The following is a 14,784-nucleotide window of genomic DNA, read 5'->3' as shown; positions in this document are numbered from 1 at the left end:
ATTATTTGGGCCTACTCGTTATCAGTGGGATCAGGGATACTTTCAGCAAGAAATATATCGAAGAGTTAGCAATGGTTTAGCCGAAAATCTTAGTTTATCAGAAGCTTGGTCTAAAATTCCCGAAAAATTAGCCTTTTATGATTATATTGGTAATAATCCGGCAAAAGGGGGATTATTCAGAGCAGGCTCAATGGACAATGGGGATGGAATAGCTGTTGGATGGTCTAGGACATCCCGTCTTTAGAGATAAAGAAGGACGTGAGCTTTTTGTACGCCGTATGCCTACTTTTTTTGAAACATTTCCGGTTGTTTTGGTAGATGAGGAGGGAATTGTTAGAGCAGACGTTCCTTTTAGAAGAGCAGAATCCAAATATAGTGTTGAACAAGTAGGTGTAACGGTGGAGTTCTATGGTGGCGAACTTAATGGAGTAAGTTATTCTGATCCTGCTACTGTAAAAAAATATGCGAGGCGTTCTCAATTAGGGGAAATTTTTGAATTAGACCGGGCTACTTTGAAATCTGATGGTGTTTTTCGCAGCAGTCCAAGGGGTTGGTTCACTTTTGGTCATGCTACCTTTGCTTTGCTCTTCTTTTTCGGACACATTTGGCATGGCGCTAGAACATTGTTCCGAGATGTTTTTGCTGGTATTGATCCAGATTTGGATGCTCAAGTGGAATTTGGAACATTCCAAAAAGTGGGAGATCCAACTACAAGGAAACAGGCAGTTTGATACACATTGTTATAGTATCTTTCACCTCTCTTTTTTGATTTGACATGGGAAACATCTCCCATCCTTTCTTTGACTCTTTTTCTTTCTTTATATGGGAAATTATCCCAAATGACAAATGAATAGGTGTGGAAGTTATAATTGTAAATAAACCAGGATCGAATCTATGGAAGCATTGGTTTATACGTTCCTTTTAGTTTCGACTTTAGGGATAATTTTTTTCGCTATCTTCTTCCGAGAACCACCTAAGGTTCCACCAACTCCAACTAAAAGAATAAAATAATTTCATTTAAGTAAGAAGTCCCCCTATCTGGGAGACTTCTTACTTAAATTAGTCTCCGTGTTCTTCGAATGGATCTCTTAATTGTTGAGAGGGTTGCCCAAACGCGGTATATAAGGCATACCCAGTAAAGCTTACAAGTAAACCAGATATGGAGATGGCGACTAAAGTTGCTGTTTCCATTTTTATAGAATTTCAAGATTACAATGGATCTACGAAAAGATCGTGTATTTACAACTACAACGGAATAGTATACAAAGTCAACACCAATGATTAAATAGAATTTATGGCTACACAAACCGTTGAAGATAGTTCTAAACCTAGGCCAAAACGAACTGGTGCAGGTAGTTTACTGAAACCCTTGAATTCGGAATATGGGAAAGTCGCCCCGGGTTGGGGGACTACTCCTTTTATGGGGATCGCAATGGCTTTATTCGCTATATTCCTATCTATCATTTTAGAAATTTATAATTCTTCCGTTTTACTGGACGGAATTTTAACCAATTAGGTTTCTACTAACTAAAACTAGGAAGTCAGAGTTTTTCCATCCAAAAAAGCCTTTCTAGTTTAAGATCTACATTTCTAGATATTATGGTAGTTCGACCGCGGAATTTTTTTGTTTCGGTATCTCTGGAATATGAGTGTGTGACTTGTTAGAATTGATCCTATTGATAATACATAGAAAGGGCCTGTTATCTCTATCAAGATGATTCTAATTCGTCAGATATTATTTATTCTAGTATCTGGAACACGAAATAGATAGAGTGGATCAAAAAAAAATGGAACTATGATTCATACTCACTATTAAGACCTCGCAACCAGACTGAAAAATTCAAGTAGTTCTTAAATAAAAATAAAAAAGAAATTTTCTTCCTTCCAATTTTGTTTGCCCAAAAGACAACTTTTTTTCTCTCGATTTTGTCGAGTCATTACACTGATTCAATAAATGATTATCAAGCGGTTCTTATTCGAAGAACCCTTGCCTTTTGTTTAGCTTGAGACTAAATCATCGTGGCTCTAGTATGAATCTAAGGTTTTAATTGAACTGATTCATAGGATCTCAACAAGATAATTTCTATATTACGCATAAAAAAACAAATCCTTTATAGGGAAGAGAAAAGTCAAGAAGCCTCTAATGACCAACATAAGGGAAAGGAAGAAAGAAAGACGCGCCAACTTGAGATTTTTTGGCATTATCATCACAAAGAAGATATTCCGGATTTTTCTTATTTGATATCTTCAAGGCAAATCGACCCAATTCAGTGGCTGATGAAGTTTTGAACCTTTTTTCTAATATTCGTTGAAAATTTTTGTGTTTCTGCTTGAGCCGTACGAGATGAAATTTTCATATACGGCTCTTAGAGGGGGACTCGGGTTAGTTACCTATCTCAATAAAGTATATGATTGGTTTGAGGAACGTCTTGAGATTCAGGCAATTGCAGATGATATAACTAGTAAATATGTTCCTCCCCATGTCAACATATTTTATTGTTTAGGGGGAATTACACTTACTTGTTTTCTAGTACAAGTCGCTACCGGTTTTGCTATGACTTTTTACTACCGACCAACCGTTACAGAGGCTTTTTCCTCGGTTCAATACATAATGACCGAGGCCAACTTTGGTTGGTTAATCCGATCAGTTCATCGATGGTCAGCAAGTATGATGGTTTTAATGATGATCCTGCATGTATTTCGTGTGTATCTCACAGGGGGATTTAAAAAACCCCGCGAATTAACTTGGGTCACAGGTGTGGTTTTGGCTGTTTTGACTGCATCATTTGGTGTAACTGGTTATTCTTTGCCTTGGGATCAAATTGGCTATTGGGCAGTCAAAATTGTGACAGGTGTACCTGACGCCATTCCGGTAATAGGATCGCCTTTAGTGGAGTTATTACGCGGAAGTGCTAGTGTGGGCCAATCCACTTTGACTCGTTTTTATAGTTTACATACCTTTGTACTGCCTCTGCTTACTGCCGTATTTATGTTAATGCACTTTCCAATGATACGTAAGCAAGGTATTTCGGGTCCTTTATAGGGAAGGCATATCATAGAGAATTATAATTATCATATATCATATCGGGTAGGTTTTGGTATTTCATTGCTACAAGCATGGGTTATTGTAAAATAACACATGTCATTTGGATACTTCTCTTCAACTCCAAAGTATTTTTATACAATACAAATAGTTGAAGTTAATTTTACGAAAGAAAAAAGGCGGATTATGGGAGTGTGTGACTTGAATTATTGATTTGGCCATGCAGATAAAGAATTGGATCTGCCACATTAGAATTCACAACCAAAGGTGTCTCCGCATCCAATCAACATGTAAGTCCCCTACCTAGGAAGGATAGGCTGGTTCACTTGAGGAGAATATCTTCTATGATCATACCGCAACCATGTCATCCATGAACAGGCTCCGTAAGATCCCATAGAGTAGAAATGGAATAAGTCATGTGACATGATCCAGTTCTCTATTTATTACACTTACCTTTTTATTATAGTATGGAAATGCATTCATTTTCTTTGCATCGATTGTGATCCGCAATACTATCGGAGTAAAAGAAGGGATCTAAGGAAGAATGTAGGCTAAACTTTTTGATTTTTTATTAGTAACAAGTAAATATTTTGTTTGGAGGTAAGAAACTTGCGATATTGAGGGGATAAATACCAACTAATCAAGAGACATGAGACAATCCACAAAGCAATTGATCATGATCAAATTTGTAAGCCCACTTGGATATTGAGCATTTACCCATAAGAATAGGATTATTTTCAATGAGTAGTTGTAGGTGCAACTTCGGAAAAGAGAATCTGATAAAGCTTTTCTTGCCTAGAGTCATTGAGTCATTATAAACCTTAATTCTATTAAGGATCTTCCGCGGTCTTATTTCTTTCACTCTTGCTCGAGCCGGATGATGATAAATTCTCATGTCCGGTTCCTTTGGGGGATGGATCCTAAAGAGTTCACCTATCCCAATAACAAAGAAACCAGACTTAAATGATCCTGTATTAAGAGCTAAATTAGCTAAAGGGATGGGACATAATTATTACGGGGAACCCGCATGGCCCAACGATCTTTTATATATTTTTCCAGTAGTAATTCTAGGTACTATTGCATGTAATGTAGGTTTAGCGGTTCTCGAGCCATCAATGATTGGTGAACCGGCAGATCCGTTTGCAACTCCTCTGGAAATATTACCCGAGTGGTACTTCTTTCCCGTGTTTCAAATACTCCGTACGGTACCCAATAAGTTATTGGGCGTTCTTTTAATGGTTTCTGTGCCAACAGGCTTATTGACAGTACCTTTTCTAGAGAATGTCAATAAATTCCAAAATCCATTTCGCCGCCCAGTAGCTACGACCGTTTTTTTAATCGGTACTGTAGTAGCTCTTTGGTTAGGTATTGGAGCAACATTACCCATTGATAAATCATTAACTTTAGGTCTTTTTTAGATATTTTTTGATTCATTCAACCGTGAAGTACCATAGGTATCTAGGAAATAGTTACTTCCAAGTGAATCTTCCCTAGATACCTAAAATCCATTTTATTATGATCCATTTCGCGAAAATATAGATTGTACCAAAGATGCTAAATTGTTTTCTTTTTATTCTAACTCGAAAAAGAAGAAGAAAAAAAATTGCAATGGATTTAAAACGAGAGTTTATTCTTAAGTAAATCAATTGGGAGATGCTTCTCTAGAGTGTCCCATATATGTTTTCTATCTTCCATACGAAAACTGTCAATTCTCAGAAGATCTTCTTCAGTCTTACTCAAAAGGTCCAATAGTGTATGTATATTGGCCCTTTTTAGACAATTATACGTTCTAGAAGTCAATTCTAATTGATCAATAAAAATACAATTCAATGGAATTCCTTTTTTGTTTTTCTTTAGATTAGTTAATCTTTTTTGAAAAGTAAAAAGGGGTGGAGTAAACCTGTTTTTATTTTCTTCGAAACTAGCGCCCTCTTCCTCCGCGTGTAGAAAAGGAAGAAATAAATCAATCAAATTACGAGAAGCCTCATAAAGTGCTTCCTTAGGGGTTAAACTTCCATTAGTCCATATTTCTAGAAAAAGTATCTCGTGTTTTTCATTTCCATTCCCACAAGAAAAAATACTATAATTCACATTTCGAACAGGCATGGATACAGCATCTATAGGATAACTTCCATCTTGATAGTTCTTTCTGAGTTCTGTCTGATATCCACGATCTCTCTTGATCTGTAAATCAATACAGAAATCAATGGGCTCTGTCAAGTTAGCTATAGGTTGTGCCGTATCAACGATTTCTACGGAAGGCGGTAAGATGATATCTTGAGCAGTTATGTATCTAGGACCTTTGACGCAAATGGATGCGTCTCTAACTCCATAGAGATTACTTCTCAATACAATTTCTTTCAAATTTAGTAAAATTTCTTGTACGGATTCTTCAATACCTGCTATTGTAGAATACTCGTGCGGCACGCTCCCAAATTTTGCACGTGTGATACATGTTCCTTCTATTTCTCCAAGTAAAGCTCTTCGCAAGGCAATACCGACGGTGTCCGCTTGACCTTTTCTAAGCGGGGACAGAATGAAACGACCATAATAAAGGCGCTTACTATCTACTCTTGATTCAACACACTTCCACTGTAGTGTTTGAGTGGATCCTGCTACCTCCTCTCGAACCATAATAGACTAGTATTATTATTTTATCATTGAATCGTTTATTTCTCTTGAAATGAAAGTTGAAAGCGGGTTAATTCTTTTACAGACGTCTTTTTTTAGGCGGTCGACATCCATTATGCGGCATAGGTGTTACATCGCGTATACAACTTAATCGCACACCACTTTTAGCAATGGCTCGTAATGCGGCATCTCTTCCACTACCAGCGCCCTTTACCATAACTTCTGCTCGTTGCAAACCTACTGTACGAATAGCATCTACTGCTGTTCTTTGACCAGCATAGGGTGATGCTTTTCTTGAGCTTTTGAATCCACAAGTACCGGCCGAGGACCAAAAAACCACCCGACCTTGTGGGTCTGTAACAGTTATAATGGTATTGTTGAAACTAGCTTGAACATGAATAACCCCTTTTGTTATTCTACGTGCACTCTTCCGTAAACTAAAACGTGCATTCCTACGTAAACCAATACGCACTTTCTTACGTGAACCAATTTTTGGTATAGCTTTTGCCATATTTTATTATCTCATAAATATGAGTTAGAAATAAAAAAAAGAAAAAAAGATACAAAGATATCCGTTTCAGGGTAAAATAAACCCTTTACTTTAATTATTTTAAATGAAATTATTTTATTTGGAATTGGAACATTTCCGCGGGTACTTTTTTTTACTTTTTAGAAAGTAAAGTTCTTTTTCGAAAGATTACCCCTGTCTTTGTTTATGCTTCGGATTAGAGCAAATGACTCTAATTCGTCCACGCCTACGAATCAGTCGACATTTTGTACAAATTTTACGAACGGAAGCTCTTATTTTCATATTTCCGTATCCTTTTTTAAACTATGAATCTAATCTTTTGGAAAAAATAAGTCTCTTCGCTTGAATTTTAGAACTTAGAATTTATTACCCTAGAAAAAAAAAGAAAAACCTAATCCTTTGAATCTTTGGTATCCTTCAAATCTTCGCTATCCTTCAAATCTTCGCTATCCTTCGAGTCTTCGATACGCTTCGAATCCTTATGGGGAAGTCTATAAATTATACGTCCCTTGCTTGAATCATAACGACTTACTTCAATTTTGACCCTATCCCCCATCAGTATTCGTATAGAACTAGACCGTATCTTTCCTGAAATATAGCCTAGGATGATGGTGTCATTCTCTAGCCGAACGCGGAACATTCCATTGGGTAGGGCTTCCGTAACTAAACCTTCGAAAGTTACTTTTGCTTCTCTCGGGTTTTTTTTTTCTCTCCTATTTTTTTTTTCTGTCATATTTTTTTTCTCCTATTTTTCTATTTTTATTTTAAAAATAGGAAGGGCGAGATAGAATTCGAGCACTATAGGCGGGGCGATTACCATATATAACATAAGACTTCTCCCCCAATTCTGTTTAGTCGAGCTTCTCGATCTGTCATTATTCCTCGAGAAGTAGAAAGAATAGCAATTCCCATTCCACCCAAAACTTTAGGAATTCCTTGATAGTTGGTATAAATTCGTAAGCCGGGTCGGCTGATACGCTTTAAAAAGGTTCTTGTTCTATATATTCCTTTTATAGTCTTTCTCTTTTGATGTCGCAAAGTTGAAACCAAGAAATATCTGTTACGTTCCTGATGTTTCCGAACACTTTCAATAAAACCCTCTCGTAGAAGTATTTTAACAATGTTTTCGGTAATATTTGTAGATACTACTCGAACTGTTCCTTTTTTATTCATGTCCGCATTTCTTATAGAGGTTAGTAAATCAGCAATAGTGTCCTTGCCCATAAGACTCTAATTCTAGGTTCCTCCTAATTTTTCTATAATCAACATGTTTTCTTTTTTTTTTTTTCATTTTGGATTTTAAAACATATACGTAAAACACAATCTACTAAATTAATTCTTTGGTCTCAATTTCGCCTACTAGTATTTATAATACTTCAGGAGCTAATGAAACTATTTTGGTAAAATTCAATTCTCTCAATTCCTCGGCAATCGCGCCAAAAACTCGAGTTCCTTTTGGATTGCCTTTTTGATCAATTATAACCGCAGCATTGTCATCATAGCGGATTATTATACCGTCTTCGCATTTGAACTCTTTACATGTACGTACAATTACAGCTCGAATTACTTCGGATCTTTCTAGAGGCATTTGGGGCAATGCGTCTTTGATTACAGCAACAATAACATCACCAATACGAGCATATCGCTGATTACCAGCAGCTCCTATGACTCGAATACACATCAATTTTCGAGCTCCACTATTATCTGCTACATTTAAAAGGGTCTGAGGTTGAATCATATTATTTTGATTTCAATTTGTTATTTCAATGCAAAAGGATGAAAGAAATATTGTCTTTCCAGAAAGAAAAACCGAGCATTTTTTTTTATCTTCCATACCCCTTTTAGGGTTCTATATCTCTAATCGAATAAATTGACTTCGTATGGGCATTTTACTGGCAGCTATGGAGATAGCTGCTCTAGCTACAGTTTCAGATACTCCCCCCATTTCATAAAGTATACGACCAGGTTTAACAACGGATACCCAATATTCGGGGGACCCCTTTCCCGAGCCCATACGTGTTTCCGTGGGTCTTAGTGTAACCGGTTTGTCGGGAAATATACGTACCCATATTTTTCCACCACGACGTGCATATCGTGTTATTGCTCTTCGTCCTGCTTCTATCTGTCTCGCCGTGATCCAAGCGGGTTCAAGTGCTTGAAGAGCATATCTACCAAAACAAATACGATTGCCTCGGCAGGATTTTCCTTTCATTCTTCCTCTATGTTGTTTGCGAAATCTGGTTCTTTTGGGGTTATAGTCGATGGTTCTCTTTCTTAGTTCCATCTCTACTGCAAAACTGGACATGAGAGTTTCTTCTCATCCAGCTCCTCGCGAATGGAATCAGAAAGCATGTAAATTTCTCTAATTCATAATATTCCAAAATATTACGGTACGGATAGATACACATTAATAGATAATAGAAAAAGTTCGGTTTTTTTTATATTGAATTTGTTAAAACAGAAAAATATAATATATAGTCAAAAAAGAAGATCTAGAATATATCCAGATGTGTGTGTATATTTATCTAAATTCTATATTTATAGATAATGTAATCCTTCTTAAAAAAATCCTTATTTTTACTCTTATTGAATCGCGGTAAAGTATTCTAATTCAATAAGAATTTCGCGGGCGAATATTTACTCTTTCCTGTCTTATTTGTTAATTTATAAACTTACCAAATAAGACAATTTTTTTGGTTTGTTCCGCCATCCCACCCAATGAAGTGTTAGGATTCTTTTCAATAAAATCCTATGGAATCATAGGTTCTGTCGTTCCCACTGCTTCTCCTTGAATGGTTAGGTCTGAATCCCGCAACGGAGCTTCCAAAAAATTTCTTTCCGAGTTAATTTTCTCAGTTTTATTAACCCGGGCGGCTCTTTATTATTGCTTTAAATTTGTAGTTCTTGTTTCAAGTTACAATTTTTAATTCTCTATTATTTTTATTATATTGATGCTTTATCACATTGCCTTTTATGATGTAATTCATAGACCATACATAGTGGAATCCTATATCTTATTTATTTCCTCTTCCTTCTTTCTATCATCCCTCCCTTTATCCACATCCCTTTAGTTTTGCTTCACAACCTAGAATCCCTTTTCTTTTTTAGAGAAAAAATTGCAGTTGCTACAACTATATGACACATCTACTCATTTATGTTATGATAGAGGTATTTATTCATATAGTGACTGTTTCTTAGTTAGGATCTCGACAATACGAAGCAATAGGTTGGTTATTAGTTAATTTTCTATAATTACTAAGTTTTTTTCTTAAAAAAAAGAAAAAAATAACGAGTCACACACTAAGCATAGCAATTATATTAAATGATTTATCAATTTTCATTAAATCTTATAGAAAGAGGTATAATTTCTTCTTTTGCAGGGATTTCAGGAAAAAAGTCTCTTGTCATTTTTTATTCTATCAATGGACAGAATCCGAAGACAAGATTACTTATTCTTCGTCTACGAATATCCAAATTTTTACACCTAATACTCCATAGATAGTCCGAATTGGATAGCAGCAATAATCAATTTTAGCGCGAATTGTTTGGAGGGGAAGTCTACCCTTTTTAATAGATTCGGCGCGTGCAATTTCTTTTCCTCCGAGACGACCCGCAATTTTTACTTTTACTCCCCTTATATCTGCTTTTTTAGTTAATTCAATGGCTTTTTTCATTGCCTTTCGGAATGAAACTCTATTTTTTAATTGGAAAGCTATATATTCTGCAAGAATGTTAGGCTGTCTATAAGGTTCTTTAACTTTTTCGATAGAAATATTAAATCTCTGGTTTACAGAGTTAATTTCCTTTTGTAGATCTTTCTCTAATTCTTCGATTGCTCCTTTTTTCTTTAATAAATTTGGGAATCCAATATGGATTATGACGTGGATCGTATCGATTTCTTTTTGGATTTCTATATGTGTAATTACTTCGGAACTTGAACCTGAGTCCATTTTTCTATTATGTGTAATTACTTCGGAACTTGAGTCTGATTCTATTTTTCTATTCGAGCCCTTTTTCCTATTCTTTTGTATATAGTTCTTGATACAATCCCTTATTTTTTTATCTTCCTGTAGACCTTCAGAATAATTTTTTGGTTGTGCGAACCAAAAGGAATGGTGTTTTTGGGTTGTACCAAGTCTGAAACCGAGTGGATTTATTTTTTGTCCCATATTTTTCTATTCTATATTTTTTTTACTGGGAATCGAAATCTTAGATGGATCTAAAGGTTATTTAGATTTCTTTACTATATTTAGTACAATTGTTATATGACACATGCTTTTTTTTATGGGGAAACTACGTCCTCGAGCTCGAGGTCTGAATTTCTTCATAATAGTACTCCTACTGACTTCGGCTTTAGTAATAAATAAATTCGCTTTGTCGAAATCCCTATAATGAGTAGCATTTGCGGCTGCCGAATAAACCAACTTTAAGATGGGATAAGATGCTCGATAGGGCATGAGGTTCAGTATCATAACAGTTTCCTCGTAGTAACGCCAGCGAATCTCGTCAAGAACTCTTTGTGCTTTGAAAACAGACATAGGGATACGTTTTTGTGCTTTGAAAACTCTCTCGAACTTAAGTAGACGATCGGTTGGAACTTTCCTTGCGAGTTTCCTTAGCCCACTTTTCTTCTTCTTTATCCTAGGGATATACTTTACTAGTTTGAAACTTGTCATAAATAAGGTTATTCCCCGCCTACCTTTACTTTATTTTGAATCTTTTTTTCTTCTTAATCTTTCTATTCAGAATTCAGTTAACGACGAGATTTAGTATCCTTTCTTGCATTTTCATAACTCGTGAAATGCCGAGTAGGCACGAATTCCCCCAATTTGCGACCTACCATAGGATTTGTTATGTAAATAGGTATATGTTCCTTTCCATTATGAATCGCGATTGTATGGCCAACCATTGTGGGTAGAATGCTAGATGCCCGGGACCACGTTACTATTGTTTCTTTCTCCTCCTTCATATTGACCTTTTCTATCTTTGCCAATAAATGATGAGCTACAAAAGGATTCGTTTTTTTTCGTGTCACAGCTGATTACTCCTTTTTTCCTTTTTAAAGAGTGGCATTCTATGTCCAATATCTCGATCGAAGTACGGAGGTCAGAATAAATAGAATAATGATCAATGGAAAAAAGAAAAAAATCCTTTAGCTGGATAAGGGGCGGATGTAGCCAAGTGGATCAAGGCAGTGGATTGTGAATCCACCATGCGCGGGTTCAATTCCCGTCGTTCGCCCATCGCATTATTGCAAATTCCAAAAATGCAATTTTCCATATTCCTAGTTACGTATTTACTTACGGCGACGAAGAATAAAACTATCGCTATATTTTTTCCTTTTCCTAGTTCTTCTTCCAAGCGCAGGATAACCCCAAGGGGTTGTGGGTTTTTTTCTACCAATGGGAGCTTTCCCTTCACCGCCCCCATGGGGGTGGTCCACAGGGTTCATAACTACCCCTCTTACTACGGGGCGTTTACCTAGCCAACACTTAGATCCGGCTCTACCCAAACTTTTTTGGTTCACCCCAACATTACCCACTTGTCCGACTGTTGCTAAGCAGTTTTGGGATACTAAACGGACCTCCCCAGATGGTAATCTTAAAGTGGCCGATTTACCCTCTTTTGCAATGAGTTTCGCTACAGCACCTGCTGCTCTAGCTAATTGCCCACCCCTTCCACGTGTGATTTCTATGTTATGCATGGCCGTGCCTAAGGGCATATCGGTTGAAGTAGATTCTTCTTTTCTCTCAAAAAACCCCTTCCCAAACTGTACAAGCTTCTTCCAAAGCATACGGCTTTCTAGATGTATATGACGATCTCTAGACAGATGGATCTTATATGAATCATATGATGAAGTACCACATGAGTGGATATATAGGAAAGGAATCCAAATCTGCCGAATCGCTCATGTTATGATCTTCTACATCCTAGGTCTCTGCGTTCCGTCATCTGGCTTATGTTCTTCATGTAGCATTCAGATCGAATGACTCTATGAAATTACGTCGATACTTCCACATATTATGGGTAACGTAGGAGACATCCCTATTTTCCCCCGGGGGTCTTAATTACCACTGCTTAGCTTTCAATTTGCCTCTGACCATCAAATTAAATGTGAATAACCCGTCCTCCTCTCTTTGAAACAAGGGGCGCTTCCGGTTCTGTGCGTGCTTCAAACAATTTTGTCTTCTCCATATTACCATATCTCTAGAGCCAATAATTTTCTATGAGGAACTACTGAACTCAATCACTTGCTGCCGTTACTCAACAGTTTTCTGTTGAGGTCTATCCCGTAGAGGTAGTCAAATTGGATCAGTGATCGATTTCTAGGTTTCGTCGTAAACCTAATTGGTTACTTCCAATTACGTAAATCAATAGTTCAAACCGCACTCAAAGGTAGGGCATTTCCCATTGATATAGGAACTTTTGTACCAGAAACAATAGTATCTCCAATTATAGCCCCTCTGGGATGTAAAATATATCTCTTCTCACCATCCCCATAGTGTATGAGACAAATGTATGCATTTCGATTAGGGTCGTATTCTATGGTTACGATTCTACCAGATATGTCTTTTTGATTCCGTCGAAAATCTATTTTACGGTATAGGCGCTTATGACCTCCCCCTCTATGCCTTGCGGTAATGATTCCTCTGGAATTACGACCTTTACCACAACGGTGCCGTCCATGGATCAAATTATTTCGTGGATTGGATTTCACTTGCCTGTCTACGGTTCCCTTGCGTGTGCTCGGGATAGGTGTTTTGTATAAATGTTTCGCCGTATTATTAAGTATTCTCCTTTAGTTTTTTTCTCTATCTAGAAGTGGAATAGAATAACCCGGTTGAAGGGTAATGATCATACGTCTGTAATGCATTGTATGGCCCAGAATAGGTCCTATTCTTCTACCTTTTCCAGGTAGTCGATGGCTATTCACAGCTACCACCTTAACACCAAAGAAGAGTTCGACCCAATGCTTTATTTCTGTCTTAGTGAATCCCGATTCGACATTAAAAGTATATTGATTCTTTCCCAATAAACGAAGACTTTTTTCTGTAAATACTGCGTATTTGATTCCATCCATAAATCGACTTTCCCTCCTATGCTCTGAGTTCCAGTATCGATAAGAATTCGAGTTCTTATTGTTCTTATGTTATGGTATGAATATACCATACCAATTCGTTATGTATGGATGATGGATGAGATTCCATGGATAGAGAGCCAGTTCCAATAGACTTATGGAATGTTCCCGTTCGTGTGCATCCAGCAGGAATTGAACCCGCAAATTTACCAATTATGAGTTGGGCGCTTTAACCATTCAGCCATGGATGCTTAACAGGGATCATCGTACATCGTAAATAACCAATTTTCATATAGAAAGACATATCATAGAAAAATGAAATCGAAAATATTCCGAGATGGCAAATATTCGGAGATGACTATGAAAACACCTCTCTGGATCCTCGAATTGAAAGAGAGATTGAGAGGGATCAAGAATCCTAATTCTCGCTATTTGGAATGGATCCAATTCTATTGAGTCTGACTCATAGTGATCATTTCTCTTTAGCAAAGAATGACCTTGGTTATCAAAGGATTGAACAACCGGGATCCATTTACTTATGATACCTAGTTGGCATTGATAACAAGGATCTAATGAATTATGAGTTTAATAGATCCTCTTTAGCAGAAAGACGTATATTCCTTGCTCATTATCAGACAATCACTTATTCCCAAACCTCGTGTGGGACTAATCGTTTTCATTTACCATCTCATGGAAAACCCTTTTCGTTCCGCTTAGCCCTATCGGGTATTTTAGTGATAGGTTCTGTAGGAACTGGACGATCCTATTTGGTCAAATACCTAACGAAAAATTACGATTTTCCTTTCATTAAGGTACGAGGGCTTCTTATTCCACAAGAACGAAAGCACCTTTTCATTCTTTCATATACTAGGGGTTTTTACTTGGAAAAGACAATGTTCCATACTAAAGGATTCGGGTCCATAACCACGAGTTCCAGTGCACTAGATCTTGTAGCACTTAGCAACGAAGCCCTATCCATTAGTATTCCACATAAGAAATCCATTCTAGAAAAAAATACAATTAGATTAGCTCTTCATAGACAAACTTGGGGTTTGCGAGCCAAGGTAAGATCGGCTCGGGATCATGGGACCCTTTTCTATCAGATAGGAGGGGCTCTTGTACAAAATAGACTTACTAAGTAATAACCCCATAGAATCTATCTATATAAAGATAAAGAGGCAATCGTGTCAGGAAGCGGGTTTTTCTTTGGCCAAAAGGTACTTCGAACTTGGAACGAGCATGAAGAGATTAACGAGACTTCTTTCTCTTTTGAGTTTTTCTGGCGGACCTGCCGCGCAAGATCTTTGGTCTTCCCCTGGAACCGATGAAAAAAAGTGGATCGCTTCTTATGTACTCGCTCAGAATGATTCTTCTCTATCTATAGTTCATGGCCTATTAGAAGTAGAAGGTGCTCTGGTGCAATCCTTACCGACAGAAAAAGATTGCAGTCAGGTTGATAATAGTCGAGTGACATTACTTCGTCGGTCCGAACTAAGGAATCTG

Source organism: Triticum urartu, unplaced genomic scaffold (assembly GCF_056163025.1).
Source record: "Triticum urartu cultivar PI428250 unplaced genomic scaffold, HENAU_Tu73 scaffold2, whole genome shotgun sequence".
In the NCBI taxonomy this organism is placed as follows: domain Eukaryota; kingdom Viridiplantae; phylum Streptophyta; class Magnoliopsida; order Poales; family Poaceae; genus Triticum; species Triticum urartu.
Note: the sequence above shows the minus strand (reverse complement) of the source record.